This window comes from Aegilops tauschii, chromosome 5 (genome assembly GCF_002575655.3).
Source record: "Aegilops tauschii subsp. strangulata cultivar AL8/78 chromosome 5, Aet v6.0, whole genome shotgun sequence".
Taxonomy (NCBI): Eukaryota; Viridiplantae; Streptophyta; class Magnoliopsida; order Poales; family Poaceae; genus Aegilops; species Aegilops tauschii.
The window spans coordinates 261,665,496-261,686,668 of record NC_053039.3 but is presented as its reverse complement, the minus strand read 5'-3'; positions in this window follow the sequence as shown (position 1 = coordinate 261,686,668).

Sequence of the window (21,173 nt, the reverse complement as noted above, 5' to 3'; positions counted from 1 at the left end):
CAACTTAGTGATAAAGAAATTAAGAGTTGTTGATAATGATATCTTTTGGTCAAGCATATGAAAAATTTATCGGAGTTACTTTCTTGCGTAGGAAATTAATAAAACTTGTAGCAAAATATTTTGGTTAAGTTGTGAGTGATTTTGAGCAAGTAGAGTAATATGAGTTGTTGACGTTTATGCTTGGTGTGCATATGGATGACGTCGGTCATTTTTATCAATATGTGATGCATGTGTTGCTTTGCATTTCATGGCATGCTATGACACAAGTCATTTTTAGTTTAAAGTTAATCCTGAATATAACTCAACTTGAATATACCGTTGACTGGGTCATGGTGCCGCTGAATCGAGTTTCTTTCCAGTGCAACCACATTTGCCTTGTGGGAAGGCCTTGATTCGGTCCATTGACACGGCCTCTTGTCGGTGCCTCCATCTAGGGAAGATTATGTCATGTTTGCCTTGGCCCGGTAAGCACACATAATCTTGTGTGCTCGTTGATGAGATTATGGTACCGAGTCCCCGAGTGGGAGTGTTTTGACCACGATGGTGGTGGGGGTGTCTTTGGTAGACACGGGGCCACCCAGGACCAGCCCGTTGGGGATTTGGGTCGGAGTGGCCGGGAGAGTGCTGTGGCAATGGAGGGTTTTTTCGGAATGCCGTTGGTCCACCCGAATGGGAATGCGAGGCCATGGGTTCCGTGGTGTGGGTACAGTGTGCTACCTCTGAAGAGTGTATAATCTATCGATAGCCGAGTCCACGATCACGGACACCTCGTACTAGGTCCCACCATGAGTCAACGTTTAATAAAAATTGCACACTAAGCTATGAACTTTGCATTGTCAATGGATGGCAGAAAGGCCATCGAGGTATTTGGGACCAAATGATGGTCGTGGTTGTGATCGCCGTAAGGATCACGAGTTGTTCTTGAGAAAGACCACTATGGTGGTGTGTTTGTGGTCCAGAGATGATCACAGTTGGTAAGCTGTCCTGAGGGACGTTCGGGCTTGATCACAGCATGTTGACATATAATGTTGCATTATTAATAATTGGTTAAATATCATGATATTGTTTGTCATTATGATTATGCTTGTTGTGAGCTTGCAAGTACATTCAATGTACTGACCTGGCGTGTCATGCCAGATTTCAGGAAAGTCTCGTTGGAAAGGAGCACTGTTCGAGTCTAGATCGTGTCCACATCAGTGTCCTTGTGATATGGAGCTTCCGCTATGACGTTATTCCGCTGCCATGTAGTTGTTCGAGTCGAGGCCCCTTTATGTTCACTAAATAATGTACATATTGTTCCGCCGCACCGAGTGTTCCGCTTGGCCTCGACCACTGTTGTAATATGAACTCTGTTCCGCTAGCATCAATAAAGCGGTTGTTTTCTGTACCAATATGTTGTGTGTTGCCAGAAGACATGATCTCTGGGCTGGCAATGCAGGGTAAACCGGTCGCTCTGAGCCGGGGTGCCACAGCGGTTGGTATCAGAGCCGCGCTGACTGTAGGCCATGCTGGACTACGACGTGTTAATTGGACACTAGACACGAGTAAATGTGAGTGTCGGTAGCAGTTATAGCTGATGTTGCATTGTAGTCATTTGATTATTATCTTTATGCTAACATGTTAATGGTTGTGAGTGTAGATGGCTCCGGTGCCGTATCCGTGCCAGTTGCAGTTGATGCCGTACACGTCACCGCACCTTCTCCGCAACATGTGGCGTCGGCTATACCCTCACGGAGACGAACCAGTCTACCGTGTGTACCGGGAGCATCTAGCAGACTCAGTGTATGAGTATCACGCAGTGGTTACTCTACGCACCAGTTCTGATTTCGGCTCTTACACTCGCACTTCTCGGAGCGATTACGCCTCCACCGCTTCTCAGGCTGTCCAGTTTGCCGCATTTGAGGTCCTTGTCGAGCTTCGTTATACCGAGGTTCAAATGCAGCATCACCCCGGATTCTATTACTACCCATCTCTGCACGACAACGGTCGTGTCCGTTTTCCTCTCGTTAACCCGGAGTCTGATAGTGTTACTAGCCATCTTGCTCGCTATATCACTGCTAGCTATCTGATGATCCACGAGCTGGCTCGAGAGATGGCTCGTGCCCGTACTGCTTTAGCCACTACCTTGGTCACTACTAGATCCACCACTACTCCATCCTCACTGGGATTTACCCCTTATGTCCCAGTTAGCTCTAGCTCCCCTATTTAGCCGGTTACTCCCCCGAGTAGCACAGGCGTTCCGGCCGTGAACCCTCTCAGTACTCCTGCCGAGTGGATCTCACTTCTTGCTACTCCTGCAGCCCCGATGCTTCATCCTACCCCTGCCCCTGAGGGAGAGCCCTCGAGGCAGCGTCGTCGTGTTACCTTTAACCCGGAGGTTTCCGTTAACCACGTCAGTTCGGGATCTGAGACCGCTTCAGGGGAGGACACCGCAGCACCAGCAGAGCAGTAGTGTCTTTGAGTATTCGCAGTCGTCTAGATGGTGTACGGATGTAGTTGTACGAGTCATGATGCTTCATGTATGAGAGTAGTGGAACCAGTCAGGTTGTTAAATTTTCATGTATGAGTCTATGTATAATTATGATGGGACTTTAATCGCCGTATTCTCTTCGCTCTTTTGTCTTTTTCGAGAATTGTTGCTGGCTTTTCCCCAATTTTATTCTTGGATGTCTCTCATCTCGATTTCGTTGCCTTGGGAAAAATACTCAATAGGATGACGCGGGGAGGCGGCAGTAGCAACGTTCGTGAGGGAACTCCTGTTCGTCGTTCCGCACGATAGGCAGGATATTCTCCCGAACCGTACGTTCAGCCACCACCTCCTCCGCCTGATCCTCCCTCCACCGAGCAAGTTCTGCGTATGTTTGAAGAAAAAAGGAACAATGATCTGATTGAAATATTGAGAAGTGTGCAAGCTATAGTTGGACAAAATGGAAATCAGAATGGTCATCACTCAAAGCTGTCAGATTTTCAGAGGACCAATCCACCCAATTTCAGTCAGGTTGTTGACCCATTGGATGCAGACGATTGGTTGCGCACCATGGAGAAAAAGCTTGAGATCGCCTGTACTGAAGGAAATGATAAAGTCCCATTTGCAACCCATTACCTTGAAGGTGCAGCTGCCATATGGTGGGAAAATACAAAAGCCATGTGGCCGATTGATGAGGAAGTCACCTGGGAAAAATTCAAGGATAAGTTCCGCAAATATCACATCCCTGCTGGAGTTATGAAGGCCAAGCAGCGTGAATTTCTCGCGCTTCTCCAAGGAAATCAATCTGTGGCTGAGTATCTGCAAAAATTCAATCATCTGGCCCGTTACTCTCTGTATGACGTAGCCACCGAAGAAAGGAAGATGGACAGATTTCTTGGAGGTTTAAATCCGCAACTTCGGTGTGCTCTCAGTATGTTTGATTTCACGGATTTGCAAACTCTGGTAGACAAGGCATTCATTGCTGAACAGGAACACAAGCTTATATCAGATAATAGGCCTGTTAACGACAACAAGCGCAAGTTTGAGCCAAAGAAGGATGGGCAACCTATGCAAAAGGCTCGTACCTGGCAGCAGACTCAGGTGGAATACCGGCCAAATTGGCAGCAGAATGTTAACAAGACAACCACTCAAGTCAAGAATGTTGGGGCCAATCCAATGCATGAGGAGCGGCAGCGCAATAATTCTTGTTTCACTTGCGGGCAGCCTGGACATTATGCCAAACAGTGCCCCAAGTACCACAAGGTGAATGCGCTGAGCAGGCCACAAGTCAACTTTATGGAGTCAGGGCCAACCCAGCAAAACTTCACTGGGCACGTGAATCATATCTCCGCCGATGAATCCCAAGAAGCCAGAAGTCGTCATTGGTATGTTTTCTGTTAATGACATACCTGCAGTAATTTTATTTGACTTTGGGGCTTCCCATTCTTTTATTTCTCGGAGTTTTGCCGCCCAAAACAATTTTCCTTGCACAATTTTGGGCAAAATATGCTGGTACAAACCCCGGGATCTATAATCAAGAGCAATCTAGTCTGCCGTGATCTGGAGATCAATATCAACGGGGTCCAGTTTCCAACATCTCTGATAATCATTGAGTCTGAACAGTTGGATATTATATTGGGAATGAATTGGCTCACCAAATGTCAAGTTTGTATAAATTGCGCAACCCGAGAAGTCAATTTAACCAGTCTGAATGGGAAGCTCACCAAATTCTATGCTCGCAAGCATATACCCAAGCCAGAAGTAGTGTGCACTGCTGTGGTCGAATTGGAATTTATTCCTGTGGTCAGTGAGTACCCTGATGTGTTTCCAAAAGAACTACCAAGCATGCCACCAGATCGGGAACTGGAATTTGCCATAGATCTTGTGCCCGGAACCGCACCATTATACAAGAAGTATTACCGGATGCCCTCATCAGAATTAGTGGAACTAAAGAAACGGCTTGACGAATTACTCCGGAAAGGTTATATTCGTCCCAGCTCTTCACCGTGGGGGTCACCTGCAATCTTCGTGGGTAAAAAGGATGGCAGTCTCCGTATGTGCATAGATTATCGCCAGCAGAATGAGGTCACCATCAAAAATAAATATCCACTGCCAAGGATTGATGATCTGTTCGATCAGCTCAGTGGGGCTAAAGTATTCTCAAAAATCGATTTACGGACCAGGTATCATCAGCTCAAGATTAAAGGGGAAGATATTCCTAAGTCCGCATTCACTACACGATACGGTCTTTACGAATATACTGTGATGTCCTTTGGTCTCACCAATGCCCCTGCCTTCTTCATGCATATGATGAACAAGGTGTTCATGGACTTCCTCGACAAATTTGTGGTAGTCTTTATCGACGACATCCTCATTTAATCCAAGAGTGAAGAAGAGCATAAGGATCACCTCCGGGCAGTGCTACAACGGCTCCGCAACCATCAGCTATACGCCAAGTTCAGTAAGTGCGAATTTTGGCTCAAGCAAGTTGGGTTTCTCAGGCATGTACTATCCGCCGAAGGCATAGCCGTGGACCCGAGCAAAGTAAAGGATGTGCTCGATTGGTTACCGCCCACGACTGTAACACAGATCCGGAGTTTCCTTGGATTAGCTTGATACTATCGTCGTTTCATTGAAGGGTTTTCCAAAATTGCTAAACCTATGACGGAACTGCTCAAAAAGGATACAAAGTTTGAGTGGACCAAGGACTGTGAGAAGAGTTTTTATGAGCTAAAGACGCGTCTGACAACCGCACCCGTATTGACTCTTCCAGACATTTATCGCAGCTTCGACGTGTACTGCGATGCCTCCAGACAAGGTATTGGTTGTGTATTGATGCAAGACGGCAAGGTAGTAGCATATGCATCACGACAACTACGACCACATGAGGGAAATTATCCTACTCATGATTTGGAATTGGCTGCAGTGGTTCATGCATTAAAAATTTGGAGACACTATCTCATTGGAAAAAGGTGCCAAATTTTTACCGACCACAAAAGCCTCAAGTACATCTTCACTCAGCCAGATTTAAATCTCCGTCAGCGAAGATGGTTAGAGTTGGTCAAGGATTATGACCTTGGAATAAATTACCATCCAGGCAAGGCCAACGTCGTTGCCGATGCGCTAAGTCGAAAGCCCGTCAGCTTAAATGTCATGTTAAAATCATTGCCTACCGAACTTCAGGAGGAGATCGCTCAGCTCAACTTGGTCATCGTGGATGCTAGCCTCACTAATATTTTGGAAGTTACCCCCACACTTGAGATGGAAATCCGCAAGGCCCAGCCAGATGACGCCAAGCTACAAAAACATGCAAGGAAGCCCCCAGATTTCTTCAAGGACAACTTCGGTACCATCCGATTCCGTGGACGAATTTGTGTACCAAATCAACCGGACTTGAAGAGGAAAATCTTGTCAGAAGCACACGAATCCTCGTATTCCATTCATCCGGGAAGTACGAAAATGTATGAAGACCTTAAACAAATATTCTGGTGGAATGGGATGAAGAAACACATTGCCTATTTTGTAGCCTGTTGCGACATATGCAACAAGGTGAAAGCAGAGCATCAGAAGCCAGCCGGACTTCTCCAACCACTGCCAGTTTCACAATGGAAATGGGATGATGTTTGCATGGACTTCATCACCGGATTGCCTAGGACTCAGCGAGGCAAAGACGCAATCTGGGTTATAGTGGACACCCTAACCAAGGTTGCTCATTTCATCCCGGCCAGCACCAGATACAGAGCAAATGAACTGGCGCAACTGTATGTATCCAGAATCGTCAGTCTGCATGGGGTACCCGGACTATCACTTCCGACCGAGGTTCTTTGTTTACCTCCGCTTTCTGGTCCCGCCTCCATCAAGCCTTGGGGACAGCACTAAAATATAGTACTGCTTATCACCCCCAGACGGACGGTCAGACAGAGCGAGTAAATCAGATACTCGAAGATATGTTGCGAGCCTGTGTGCTAGCCAACGGGGCGAACTGGGAAGATTGCTTGCCATACGCCGAGTTCTCGTATAACAACAGTTTCCAGACCAGTCTAAAGATGTCACCCTATGAAGCTCTATATGGTTGTAAGTGCCGCACTCCCCTAAATTGGTCTCAAGCTGGAGCTAGCCATATCTTCGGAACCGATCTCATGATGGAAGCCGAGAAACAAGTCAGGGAAATCAGAGACCGACTGCAATTGGCCAAATCCCGTCAGAAGAGTTATTATGATGCAAAGCACCGGCAGGTCAGTTTTGAACCCGGAGAACATGTGTACCTCCGAGTCACTCCTATGAAAGGAGTTAAGCGACTTCAGACTTGTGGAAAGCTGGCACCCAGATTCATTGGTCCATTCTCAATTATGTCTCGAGTGGGTACGGTTGCATACCAACTGGAACTACCGCCGGAGTTGTCAGAAATACACAATGTGTTCCATGTTTCGCAATTGAGACGATGCATATCCCCGCCTGAGAAAAGGACTGCAATGGCTGAGATAGAATTGGCAAAGGATTTAACTTATGAAGAAAGACCGTCCAAAATTTTGGATCAAGTGGAAAGGGTCACTCGCAGCAAAGTCAGAAATTTTTTCAAAGTTTAGTGGGAGCATCACACCGAGTCAGAAGCAACTTGGGAGCAGGAAGAGTTCCTTAAGAGTCAGTATCTAGAGTGGTTTTCCCAAGCAACCGAATCTCGAGGACGAGATTCATTCTAAGTGGGGGAGGTTTGTGACAGCCTGGTTTTTTTGCCCTTTCTTATTTGCTTGAAATTTCATTTGAAAGTTTTTGCAACTTGGAGTTTCTGAATCTTTTCATTTGGACTTAAACACTTGGGCATCCTTGGCTTTCACCCAAGTGTTCACTTCTCTCCCAAACCATCACTTCACTTCTGACCACCACAAAATAACCTTTGGAATATTTTTCTTAAATGAAAAATATTCATTTTCTCTCAAAAACCCTAAGCCAGATCTGTTTGCTTCAAGGCAACCCTAATTTTTATGGCTTAGAAAATTCTAAGATAATTCACAAATATTCTAGGGACCCTAGGGCACCTCCCTGAGCAAAAACATTTCATCACTTTTTGGAATATTTTTGCTACAGAAAATCTTTTCTGTTCTGGACAGAAATGGTGGTTTCTACAGCAACTACCATTTTACTTGCTCCATTTGACCTGAACTTTCTTGTGCGTCTTTACCTTAGTAACTTATAACTAGCCTCCAAAGCACAGCCCCAAACTCCCAGCCATTTGACCACAGTAACATCACAAAGTTACTGACCAGAAACTTACCTGGCTTGTAAAATCTTCTCTACTGCACCTGGATCCAAACCAAACTGTGGTAAACTTCAAAACTACCACGAACAACATGCCAGACATGATTTTTGGACGAAGGCTGGCCTGAGGAGAGAGTTCGCGCGGTGACCACGCGTGTCCACGATGCCAGGCATGCGTGTCGACGCGCTCTGGGTGACGCCGAGCGCTCTGTTGGAGCGTGCTCGCTTCCCCCGCCTGCCCAACCATGCCAAACCCCGCCACCATCATCGTCTTGACGTCCTTAACTCCTCCCTGGCACTCGCCGACGCCGGAGCTCGCCGCAGCGAGCACGGGCAAGGTCCGGCCAGCCCAACAGTGTGGAGCGCACTGTGCTCGTCGCCATCCCCTTGATCCTGTGCTCGTCTCCGCTCGCCCACAATGGCCGCGTGACCTCCTTCGCCTTCTCCCCCTCTCACTGACACCGCTCGTCGCCGGGCGCCGTGGACAGGTGTCCACCGGCGGAGCCCAAAGCACCCTCGCCGCTCGCCTATAAATAGAGCCACCCCCGGCCTCCTCGAGCACCATCCAGCACTCACACACACCCCACGATCGAGTAGGAAGCCGTAGCCCGGCCGAGAAGGCCTCGGGCCGCCGCCCCTGAGCTCGAGCTCGCCGGCGATCCCCTCTGGTCGCCGCGGTAGCTCCAGCCCCTCCCAGGCCTGGGCGACCCCTCCAAGGCCTCCGCCTCTCTCCGGTGAGGCCATCTCGCCAGCTTGGAGCCTCTGGAGTGACCTCTGCTCGCCGTCTTCCTCAACTCCGGCGACCTCCACGTTCTGCCTCCGCTTGCGAGCTAGTTTCCGATGCTGTCCGACCACCCCTAGCCACGGTACGGGTACGGGCAGGTGCGTCATCGTCCCCTCTCTCAATCCCTCCCTCTCGTTTGGGCCAAGGAGCCCTCGTCGCCGGTGAGAGCTCCGGCGAAGCCGCGGCCCTCTCTGTTTCTCTCTCCCTCTTCCCCCACCTGACTAGCGGGGCCTGCTAGTCAGCCACTCAGTACACGCGTGAAGCGGTACGAGTGGTGGCGCCCCTGGGCTTTACGCCTTCGACGTCACCCCCCAGCTGTTTCTTTTTATTCAAATTCATTTATATTCCAGAGAGCTTAAAACAATTTTAGCTTTTTAACCATAAATCCAAATGAGATGCTTCTTTTTGCATTGTGTTCTTTGAAAGGAAATCTAACAGCTCACCAAAGATGAGATTTTTCTGAGCTGTTTAGAATTTCTGGTGTATTTCAGAAGTGTTCTTGATATTCTCTTTTTGTGTTTAAAATTATTTTCAAAAGGTGAGGCTTGTCTTGAGGATCACCAGGAGGCTTGTGAACCTCATCTGCACTAAGGCAAGCCACAGCAACATTTTTATGATGCCATTTCAATATTTGTGATTTTCTCACTTAAATGAAATGATTAACCCATGCATTTACATAATTATTGAATTATTTGTATTCTGTTAAGTATTGGTCAGTTGTTATGCTTGATTTACATAATAGTTGAAACTAGTTTAAGTGGGTAAAGCAAGTTAAAATTTATTTGAGGTGATGTTAGAAATAATTTTGTTATGCATGTTAGTAATTATTTAAAGCTTTGTGTTTGCATTTTTAAATTGATAAAAATTTGTTAGAAAATATTCTGTTAAATACTTGTTTAATCATATTACTTGTCTTACAGAATGTTTGAACCCAACTTAGTGATAAAGAAATTAAGATTTGTTGATAATGATATCTTTTGGTCAAGCATATGAAAAATTTATCGGAGTTACTTTCTTGCATAGGAAATTAATAAAACTTGTTGCAAAATATTTTGGTTAAGTTGTGAGTCATTTTCGGCAAGTAGAGTAATATGAGTTGTTGACGTTTATGCTTGGTGTGCATATGGATGACGTCGGTCATTTTTATCAATATGTGATGCATGTGTTGTTTTGCATTTCATGGCATGCTATGAGACCGGTCATTTTTAGTTTAAAGTTAATCCTGAATATAACTCAACTTGAATATACCGTTGATTGGGTCATGGTGCGGCTGAATCGAGTTTCTTTCCAGTGCAACCACATTTGCCTTGTGGGAAGGCCTTGATTCGGTCCATTGACACGGCCTCTGGTCGATGCCTCCATCTAGGGAAGATTATGTCGTGTTTGCCCTAGCCCGGTAAGCACACATAATCTTGTGTGCTCGTTGATGAGATTATGGTACCGAGTCCCCGAGTGGGAGTGTTTTGACCATGACGGTGGTCGAGGTGTCTTTGGTAGACACGGGGCTACCCAGGACCAGCCCGTTGGGGATTTGGGTCGGAGTGGCCAGGAGAGTGCTGTGGCAATGGAGGGGTTTTGTCGGAATGCCGTTGGTCCACCCGAATGGGAATGCGAGGCCATGGGTTCCGTGGTGTGGGTGTAGTGTGCTACCTCTGCAGAGTGTATAATCTATCGATAGCCGAGTCCACGGTCACGGACACCTCGTACTAGGTCCCACCATGAGTCAACGTTTAATAAAAATTGCACACTAAGCTATGAACTTTGCATTGTCAATGGATGCTAGAAAGGCCATCGAGGTATTTGGGACCAAATGATGGTCGTGGTTGTGATCACCGTAAGGATCACGAGTTGTTCTTGAGAAAGACCACTATGGTGGTGTGTTTGTGTTCCAGAGATGATCACAGTTGGTAAGCTGTCCTGAGGGACGTTCGGGCTTGATCACAGCATGTTGACATATAATGTTGCATTATTAATAATTGGTTAAATATCATGATATTGTTTGTCATTATGATTATGCTTGTTGTGAGCTTGCAAGTACATTCAATGTACTGACCTGGCGTGTCATGCCAGATTTCAGGAAAGTCTCGTTGGAAAGGAGCGCTGTTCGAGTCTAGATCGTGTCCACATTAGTGTCCCTGTGATATGGAGCTTCCGCTACGACGTTATTCCGCTGCCACGTAGTTGTTCGAGTCGAGGCCCCTTTATGTTCACTAAATAATGTACATATTGTTCCGCTGCACCTAGTGTGCCGCTTGGCCTCGACCACTGTTGTAATATGAACTCTGTTCCGCTAGCATCAATAAAGCGGTTGTTTTCTGTACCAATATATTGTGTGTTGCCAGAAGACATGATCTCTGGGCTGGCAATGCAGGGTAAACCGGTCGCCCTGAGCCGGGGTGCCACAACTAAGACCTACTCTCGCATCTCCTCTCCAAAAGTTGTTCGTGTGTCAAGGAGGACTCCTGAGCATCGCGTCTCAGGAGCCTAACTGACCACGTAGCCCCTCACCCCTTGGCCTTGTCCTGGCAATCCGGACGACCCAACGGCGGCTGAGGTATGCGCGGGGTCGGGCCCTGCTGACGCAGAACACTAAAGCAATGGAAAAGAGATCGCGAAACTTTAGCAAATTATTACAAAGCACATTGTCTCTTAAAAAGTACCAAGCCCGAGTTCTTACGCCTCCGCGAGGCACGATACATGTTGCAGGACGGAAACAGGGAGAGGTGTTGCCATCAAGCCTCTTCTTCAGCCGTGGACGTCATCGTCGCCCGCCTTGGGAGCCCTGTCGTCAATGTGTTGTTGTCATCCTTGCTTTCAACCCCAGCCACGGGGCCGACGGCGAGGAACTTCTTCAGCACGGCCTCCACCTGACCCTTCACGGCTTCAGCAGCGGTGGCGCAGGACTCGGGGTCCACGGGATCGAGCAAGGCGCCGAAGTCGAAGTTGGCGTCCCGAAGATAGAGATGGCTGAAGACGCACGTCATGGCCGAGGAAGAGAGCATGCAGGCCTCCCCCTTCACCATGGGGCCGAACCCGACGACGACGCTCTCGAGTGCAGCAACGAGCTCGGGGAGTAGTACGGCAGGGCCCTGCTCCGGGGTCACCGCTGGCTCCTGGCGCTCGCTCCCGAAGAGATCCTGCAGCGCCTTGCGGGACCTCGCCTCAAGAGAGACGAAGGCGTCGCGTTCCAAGGTGGCCGCCTCCTCGGCCTTGGCGAGGGAAGCCTGGGCCGCCTCCACCTCCGCCTTTAACTTCTCCAGGCGGATGCGCTCCATGGCCTGTTCCTGGGCTGCCTGCGCTAGCTCGGCATCGCGATCGGCAACTGCAGCTTCCTGGGCCTTCAGCTCCTCCTCCCGCACCTTGAGCTGACTGGCCTGGGTGGCCTACTGATCCCGGAGGGTCTTCAGATTGGCCTCCACCACGCGGCACCGCTCCTGCGTGTCCTTGGCTTCCTTCAGCGCCATGCCACGGGCGGCTGCTGCTAAGCCAGCCACCCTTCGGCCCTCCTCCTCGTATGCCATGGCTTGGCCTCAGGCCGTCCGGACGGACGCATCGGCTCGGAGCTACCCTGAGACCAGCTCTAGGCGCCCCGACACCCTGCGCCAGTCAGGACGCTAAAGATCATTCCGCAGATGGTCCAGCACGGAGCTGGCCTCCTCCAGCGCTCCAAACGCAGCGGAAGCACCACGGCTCGACGGCATGGTGGATGGAAGAGGAGGCGCTGCCGGCACCAAGACCGCCGGAGCAGCAGCAGCAGATAGGACCGGGGGCTCCGGAGATCTTGGGTCCCCGACAAGCGAGTTGGGGATAGGTGCCTCCGGAGTCAGCTCTGCGCGAGAGCCGTCTCCTCCTGAGGCTGGGCCCTGGAGCTTTGGGAGGGCAGCACCGCTGCAGGAGCGACAGGAGCTGATGCGCCCTTCTGAGCTGGAGCTGCGGTGACCATAGCGGCGCGCTTGGCCTCGGCGGGTCCAGCGTCACCCTTCTTCCTCTTCATCGCCGGCGACAGCCTGACATCAAGCGAAGATATTGAGCACTGCATCGGAATCCAAGAGCAAGGGCGAGAAGGAGCACTTACTGGTCCATGGTGATGTAGTTCCTCTTCATGCCCACAAGCGCAAACTTCCCAGGCATGGGCGGCGCTGCGTTCCCAGGAGCGGACGAGCGCACGGCCGGCCCCGCGCTGGATGATGGCGGCGAAGCAGGAGTGCTGCTCAGGGCAATCAGCGCCGACCTGTCTCTCTTCGGGACCCCTCGCCTATGCTTCTTCGGAGGGATCCCCCCGAATCTTGTGGTGACCCAGCAGAGCGCGCCGACTACCTGACCGGGTGCGCACCAGCGTCGTCGTTATCAGAAAAGTCACGGAGGAGGTCGCTCTGCTGCGGGGTAGATGTCTCCCCATCCCCCTCCCAGGTGGCTTCGGAGGAGTGGTCGCCAGAGGACACTGATACGTCTCCAACGTATCTATAATTTTTGATTGTTCCATGCTATTATATTACCCCTTTTGGATGTTTATGGGCTTTATTTTACACATTTATATCATTTTTGGGACTAACCTACTAACCGAAGGCCCAGCCCGTATTGCTGTTTTTTTGCCTATTTCAGTATTTCGAAAAAAAGGAATATCAAACGGAGTCCAAACAGAATGAAACCTTCCGGAGCGTGATTTTTGGAACGAACATGATCCAGAGGACTTCGAGTGCAAGTCAAGAAGCAATCGAGGCGGCCAGGATATATGAGGGCGCGCCCACCCCTACAGGGCGCGCCCCTGTCTCCTGGGCCCCACGAGCGGCCACCGACGTACTTCTTCCTCTATATATACCTACGTACCCCGAAAACATCCAGGGAGCCGACGAAAAACAATTTCCACCGCCGTAACCTTCTGTATCCGCGAGATCCCATCTTGGAGCCTTCGTCGGCGCTCCGCTGGAGGGGGAATCGACCACGGAGGGCTTCTACATCAACCCATAGCCCCTCCGATGAGTTGTGAGTAGTTTACCACAGACCTGCGGGTCCATAGTTATTAGCTAGATGGCTTCTTCTCTCTTTTTGGATCTCAATACAATGTTCTCCCCCTCTCTTGTGGAGATCTATTTGATGTAAACTCTTTTTGCGGTGTGTTTGTCAAGATCCGATGAATTGTGGGTTTATGATCAAGTTTATCTATGAGAAATATTTGAATCTCCTCTGAATTCTTTTATGTATGATTGAGTTATCTTTGCAAGTCTCTTCGAATTATCAGTTTGGTTTGGCCTACTAGATTGATCTTTCTTGCCATGGGAGAAGTGCTTAGCTTTGGGTTCAATCTTGTGGTGTCCTTACCCAGTGACAGAAAGGGTTGCAAGGCACGTATTGTATTGTTTCCATCGAGGATAAAAAGATGGGGTTTATATCATATTGCTTGAGTTTATCCCTCTACATCATGTCATCTTTCTTAATGTGTTACTCTGTTCTTATGAACTTAATACTCAAGATGCATGCTGGATAGCGGTCGATGTGTGGAGTAACAGTAGTAGATGCAGGCAGGAGTCGGTCTAATTGTCACGGACGTGATGCCTATATACATGATCATGCCTAGATAATCTCATAATTATTCACTTTTCTATCAATTGCTCGACAGTAATTTGTTCACCCACCGTAATACTTATGCTATCTTGAGAGAAGCCACTAGTGAAACCTATGGCCCCCGGGTCTATCTTTTATCATATAAGCTTTCAATCTACTTTTATTTGCATCTTTACTTTTTGCATCTGTATTATAAAATACCAAAAATATATTTATCTTATCATACTATCTCTATCAGATCTCACTTTCGCAAGTGGCCGTGAAGGGATTGACAACCCCTTTATTGCGTTGGTTGCGAGTTCTTTATTTGTTTGTGTAGGTGCGTGGGACTTTTGAGGAGCCTCCTACTGGATTGATACCTTGGTTCTCAAAAACTGAGGGAAATACTTACGCTACTATTGCTGCATCACCCCTTTCCTCTTCAAGGAAAACCAACGCAAGCTCAAGACGTAGCAAGAAGGATTTCTGGCGCCGTTGCCGGGGAGGTCTTCGCTCAAGTCAAGACATACCAAGTACCCATCACAAACTCATCTCCCTCGCATTTACATTATTTGCCATTTGCCTCTCATTTTCCTCTCCCCCACTTCACCCTTGCCGTTTTATTTGCCCTCTCTTTCCCAATCTTCTCCTCTCTCTTTCGCTTGCCTTTTTCTGTTTGCTTGTGTGCCTGTTTTTCCTTATGGCTTTGCCTAAGAGTACCGACCTCCTTCTTAGAAGGTTGGAAGAGATTGAATCAAATATTAGAAGCTTTATGACTTTGCAATTTGAGCATAATAATTTCTTCAGAAAAGAGCTTAAAGAACAAAAAGGTTTTTTGGGGTTTATGAATAAGGAGCTTGATGATATGAATAAAGAATTTTATGGTGTGAACTCTCAAATTACCCGGCTTGAGAAGGCTATAGCCCAAATTTCTGATAAGCAAGCTACCTTAGTCAATAAGATGGCTGCCAAACCAGAAAAGTTAGATGAAAATAATGATGAAGATCTTAAAGTTATTGATGTGTCCCCTATTAGATCTTTGTTTTGCAATATGAATCTTGGTAATAATGGGACTGGAGATGAGTCAACTTTAGTTAGAAGGCGTCCCAGTAATTCGGAGTTTTTAGATCTTGATGCTAAATTTGGTAAAAGTGGGATTGGAGAGGTCATGACTTTAAATAGTATTGAACCCACTATCTCGGATTTCAGGGAATTTGATTACGATAATTGTTCTTTAGAAGGTTGTATTTCCTTGTCGCAATCCGTTGTTAATTCTCCTCATGCTTATAGTCAAAATAAAGCTTTTACCAAACATATCGTTGATGCCTTGATGCAATCTTATGATGAAAAACTTAATTTGGAAGTTTCTATACCTAGAAAACTTAATGATGAGTGGGAACCTACTATAAAGATTAGAATTAAAGATCATGAGTGTTTTTCTTTGTGTGATTTGGGTGCTAGTGTTTCCACGATTCCGAAAACTTTATGTGATATTCTAGGTTTCCATGATCTTGATGATTGCTCTTTAACATTGCACCTTGCGGATTCCACCATTAAAAAGCCAATGGGAAGGATCAATGATGTTCTCATAGTTGCAAATAGAAACTTGGTGCCCGTAGATTTTATCGTTCTTGATATAGATTGCAATCTTTCTTGCCCTATTATTCTTGGTAGACCTTTCCTTAGAACGATTGGTGCGATTATTGATATGAAGGAAGGGAATATTAGATTCCAATTTCCATTAAAGAAAGGCATGGAGCACTTTCCAAGAAAGAAAGTCAAATTACCTTATGAATCTATCATGCGAGCTACTTATGAATTGAGTGCCAAAGATGGCACTACTTAGATCTATCTTCGCTTTTATGCCTAGCTAGGGGCGTTAAACGATAGCGCTAGTTGGGAGGTAACCCAATTTTATTTGTGTTTTTTGTTTTTGCTTCTGTTTAGTAATAAATTTTGCTTCTACCTTCTTTTTAGATGTGTTTTTATGTTTTAATTAGTGTTCGTGCCAAGTAGAACCTATAGGATAACCTATGATGATAGTTAATTTGATTCCGCTGAAAAACAGAAACTTTGCGCGCACGAATTTAGTTTTGTTAAATCACAGAAACGTGCTTTTGCGTTGATTCTTTTTTATGCTGATCAATAGACAACTTGTCCAGGACTTCCTATTCTGGTAGGATTTTTAGAGTTCCAGAAGTTTGCGTTAGTTACAGATTGCTACAGACTGTTCTGTTTTTGACAGATTCTGTTTTTCGTGTGTTGTTTGCTTATTTTGATGCATCTATGGCTAGTATTAAGTGGTATGAACCATAGAGAACTTGGAATAAAGTAGGTTTAACACCAAAATAAATAAAGAATGAGTTCATTACAGTACCTTATGTGGTGGTTTTGTTTTCTTTTACTAACGGAGCTTATAAGATTTCCTGTTGATTTTTCTGTTGTGAAGTTTTCAAGTTTTGGGTAAAGCTTTGATGGACTATGGAATAAGGAGTGGCAAGAGCCTAATCTTGGGGATGCCCATGGCACCCCAAGATATTCAAGAGTAGCCAAAAGCCTAAGCTTGGGGATGCCCCGGGAAGGCATCCCCTCTTTCGTCTTTGTTCATTGGTAACTTTACTTGGAGCTATATTTTTATTCGCCACATGATATGTGTTTTGCTTGGAGCGTCGTGTATTATATTAGTCTTTGCTTTTTAGTTTACCACAATCATCCTTGCTGTACACACCTTTTGGGAGACGCCTACTTGATTGAATTTGCTAGAATACTCTATGTGCTTCACTTGTATCTTTTGAGCTTGATAGTTTTTGCTCTAGTACTTCACTTATATCTTTTAGAGCACGGCGGTGGCTTAATTTTGTAGAAATTGCTAGTCTCTCATGCTTCACTTATATTATTTTGAGAGTCTTTTAGAACAGCATGGTATTTTCTATGGTTATAAAATTGGTCCTAGAATGGTAGGCATCCAAGTTGGGTATAATAAAAACTATCATAGGAAGTGAATTGGATGCTATGATCAATTTGATACTTGATAATTGTTTTGAGATATGGAGGTAGTGATATTAAAGTCATGCTAGTTGGGTGATTATGAATTTAAAGAATGCTTGTGTTGAAGTTAGCAAGTCCCGTAGCATGCATGTATGGTTAAAGTTGTGTAACAAATTTGAAACATGAAGTGTACCTGGCTTGTGCATCCTTATGAGTGGCGGTCGGGGACGAGCGATGGTCTTTTCCTACCAATCTATCCCTCTAGGAGCATGCGCGTAGTGCTTGATTTTTGATGACTTCTAAATTTTTGCAATAAGTATATGAGTTCCTTTGACTAATGTTGAGTCCATGGATTATACGCACTTTTACCTTTCCACCATTGCTAGCCTCTTCGGTACTGTGCATTGCCCTTTCTCACCTTGAGAGTTGGTGCAAACTTCGCCAGTGCATCCAAACCCCGTGATATGATACGCTCTATCACACATAAACCTCCTTATATCTTCCTCAAAACAGCCACCATACCTACCTATTATGGCATTTCCATAGCCATTCCGAAATATATTGTCATGCAACTTTCCACCGTTCCGTTCATCATCATCATGACATACATTACTTTTGTCATATTGCCATTGCATGATCATGTAGTTGACATCGTATTTGTGGCAAAGCCACCATGCATAATTTTTCATACATGTCACTCTTGATTCATTGCACCATCCCGGTACACCGCCGGGGGCATTCATATAGAGTCGTATCTTGTTCTAGTTTCGAGTTGTAATTCATATGTTGTAATCAATGAAAGTGTGATGATCATCATTATTAGAGCATTGTCCCAAAGAAAGAAAGAAAAGAAAGGCCAAAAGAAAAAAAGAAAGGCCAAAGAAAAAAAAAGAAAAGAAAAAGAAAAAAAGAAAATAAATAAAATAAATAAAAGGGGCAATGTTACTATCTCTTTTTCCACACTTGTGCTTCAAAGTAGCACCATGTTTTTCATGTAGTGAGTCTCATATATTGTGCTTCAAAGTAGCACCATGTTTTTCATATAGTGAGTCTCATATGTTGTCACTTTCATATACTAGTGGGAATTTTTCATTATAGAACTTGGCTTGTATATTCCTACGATGGGCTTCCTCAAATGCCCTAGGTCTTCGTGAGCAAGCAAGTTGGATGCACACCCACTAGTTTTATTTTGTTGAGCATTCATTTATAGCTCTAGTGCATCCGTTGCATGGCAATCCCTACTCCTCATGTTGACATCAATTGATGGGCATCTCCATAGCCCGTTGATTATCCTCGTCAATGTGAGACTTTCTCCCTTTTTTGTCTTCTCCACACAATCCCCATTATCATATTCTATTCCATCCATAGTGCTATATCCATGGCTCACGCTCATGTATTGCGTGAAGGTTGAAAAAGTTTGAGATTATTTAATTACGAAACAATTGCTTGGCTTGTCATCAGGGGTGTAGAATTTGGGAACATCTTTGTGTGACGAAAATGAAGCATAGCCTAACTATATGATTTTGTAGGGATGAACTTTCTTTAGCCATGTTATTTTGAGAAGACATGATTGCTTTGATTAGTATGCTTGAAGTGTTACTATTTCTTTTATCAATATGGACTTTTATTTTGAATCATTTGGATCTGAACATTCATGCCACAATAAAGAAAATTACATTGAGAATTATGCTAGGTAGCATTCCACATCAAAAATTCTGTTTTTATCATTTACCTACTCGAGGACGAGCAGGAATTAAGCTTGGGGATGCTTGATACGCCTCCAACGTATCTATAATTTTTGATTGTTCCATGCTATTATATTACCCCTTTTGGATGTTTATGAGCTTTATTTTACACATTTATATCATTTTTGGGACTAACCTACTAACCGGAGGCCCAGCCCGTATTGCTGTTTTTTTGCCTATTTCAGTATTTCGAAGAAAAGGAATATCAAACGGAGTCCAAACGGAATGAAACCTTCGGGAGCGTGATTTTTGGAACGAACGTGATCCAGAGGACTTGGAGTGCAAGTCAAGAAGCAATCGAGGCGGCCAGGAGATAGGAGGACGCGCCCACCTTTACAGGGCGCGCCCCCTGTCTCCTGGGCCCCACGAGCGGCCACCGACGTACTTCTTCCTCCTATATATACCTACGTACCCCGAAAACATCCAGGGAGCCAACGAAAAACAATTTCCACCGTCGTAACCTTCTGTATCCGCGAGATCCCATCTTGGAGCCGTCGCCGGCGCTCCGCCGGAGGGGGAATCGACCACGGAGGGCTTCTACATCAACACCATAGCCCCTCCGATGAGTTGTGAGTAGTTTTCCACAGACCTTCGGGTCCATAGTTATTAGCTAGATGGCTTCTTCTCTCTTTTTGGATCTCAATACAATGTTCTCCCCCTCTCTTGTGGAGATCTATTCGATGTAAACTCTTTTTACGGTGTGTTTGTCGAGATCCGATGAATTGTGGGTTTATGATCAAGTTTATGTATGAGAAATATTTGAATATCCTCTGAATTCTTTTATGTATGATTGAGTTATCTTTTCAAGTCTCTTCGAATTATCAGTTTGGTTTGGCCTTCTAGATTGATCTTTCTTGCCATGGGAGAAGTGCTTAGCTTTGGGTTCAATCTTGCGGTGTCCTTACCCAGTGACAGAAAGGGTTGCAAGGCACGTATTGTATTGTTGCCATCGAGGATAAAAAAGATGGGGTTTATATCATATTGCTTGAGTTTATCCCTCTACATCATGTCCTATTTCTTAATGCGTTACTCTGTTCTTATGAACTTAATACTCTAGATGCATGCTGGATAGCGGTCGATGTGTGGAGTAATAGTAGTAGATGCAGGCTGGAGTCGGTCTACTTGTCACGGACGTGATGCCTATATACATGATCATGCCTAGATAATCTCATAATTATTCGCTTTTCTATCAATTGCTCGACAGTAATTTGTTCACCCACCGTAATACTTATGCTATCTTGAGAGAAGCCACTAGTGAAACCTATGGCCCCCGGGTCTATCTTTTATCATATAAGCTTTCAATCTACTTTTATTTGCATCTTTACTTTTTGCATCTATATTATAAAATACCAAAAATATATTTATCTTATCATACTATCTCTATCAGATCTCACTTTCGCAAGTGGCCGTGAAGGGATTGACAACCTCTTTATTGCGTTGGTTGCGAGTTCTTTGTTTGTTTGTGTAGGTGCGTGGGACTTTTGAGGAGCCTCCTACTGGATTGATACCTTGGTTCTCAAAAACTGAGGGAAATACTTACGCTACTATTGCTGCATCACCCCTTTCCTCTTCAAGGAAAACCAACGCAAGCTCAAGACGTAGCAGACACGTCCACCAAGGAGCCTGCCGGCAGGGAAGGCTCCGTTTACATGAGCTCGTGCTCGCTGAAGACGGGCATGGCGGCGGCTATCCCCTCCCTGTCATCTCGGTGGTACAGCGGGAGGTGGTCGTCCGGGGGCGCCCTGGTCCTTCCCGAGCAAGGAGTGCATGACCTTGCTCCGCTCCTCGTCGGACATGCTGTCCTGGCACAGCCGGAGCTTGTCTTCTGCGCCCCCTAGCTTCCACAAGGGGTGGGAGCACTCCTGGAGAGGCGCCACGTGCTACGTCTTGAGCTTGCGTTGGTTTTCCTTGAAGAGCAAAGGGTGGTGCAGCAATAGTAGCGTAAGTATTTCCCTCAGTTTTTGAGAACCAAGGTATCAATCCAGTAGGAGGCTCCTCAAAAGTCCCACGCACCTACACAAACAAACAAAGAACTCGCAACCAACACAATAAAGGGGTTGTCAATCCCTTCACGGCCACTTGCGAAAGTGAGATCTGATAGAGATAGTATGATAAGATAAATATATTTTTGGTATTTTATAATATAGATGCAAAAAGTAAAGATGCAAATAAAGGTAGATTGAAAGCTTATATGATAAAACATAGACCCGGGGGCCATAGGTTTCACTAGTGGCTTCTCTCAAGATAGCATAAGTATTACGGTGGGTGAACAAATTACTGTCGAGTAATTGATAGAAAAGCGAATAATTATGAGATTATCTAGGCATGATCATGTATATAGGCATCACGTCCGTGACAAGTAGACTGACTCCTGCCTGCATCTACTACTATT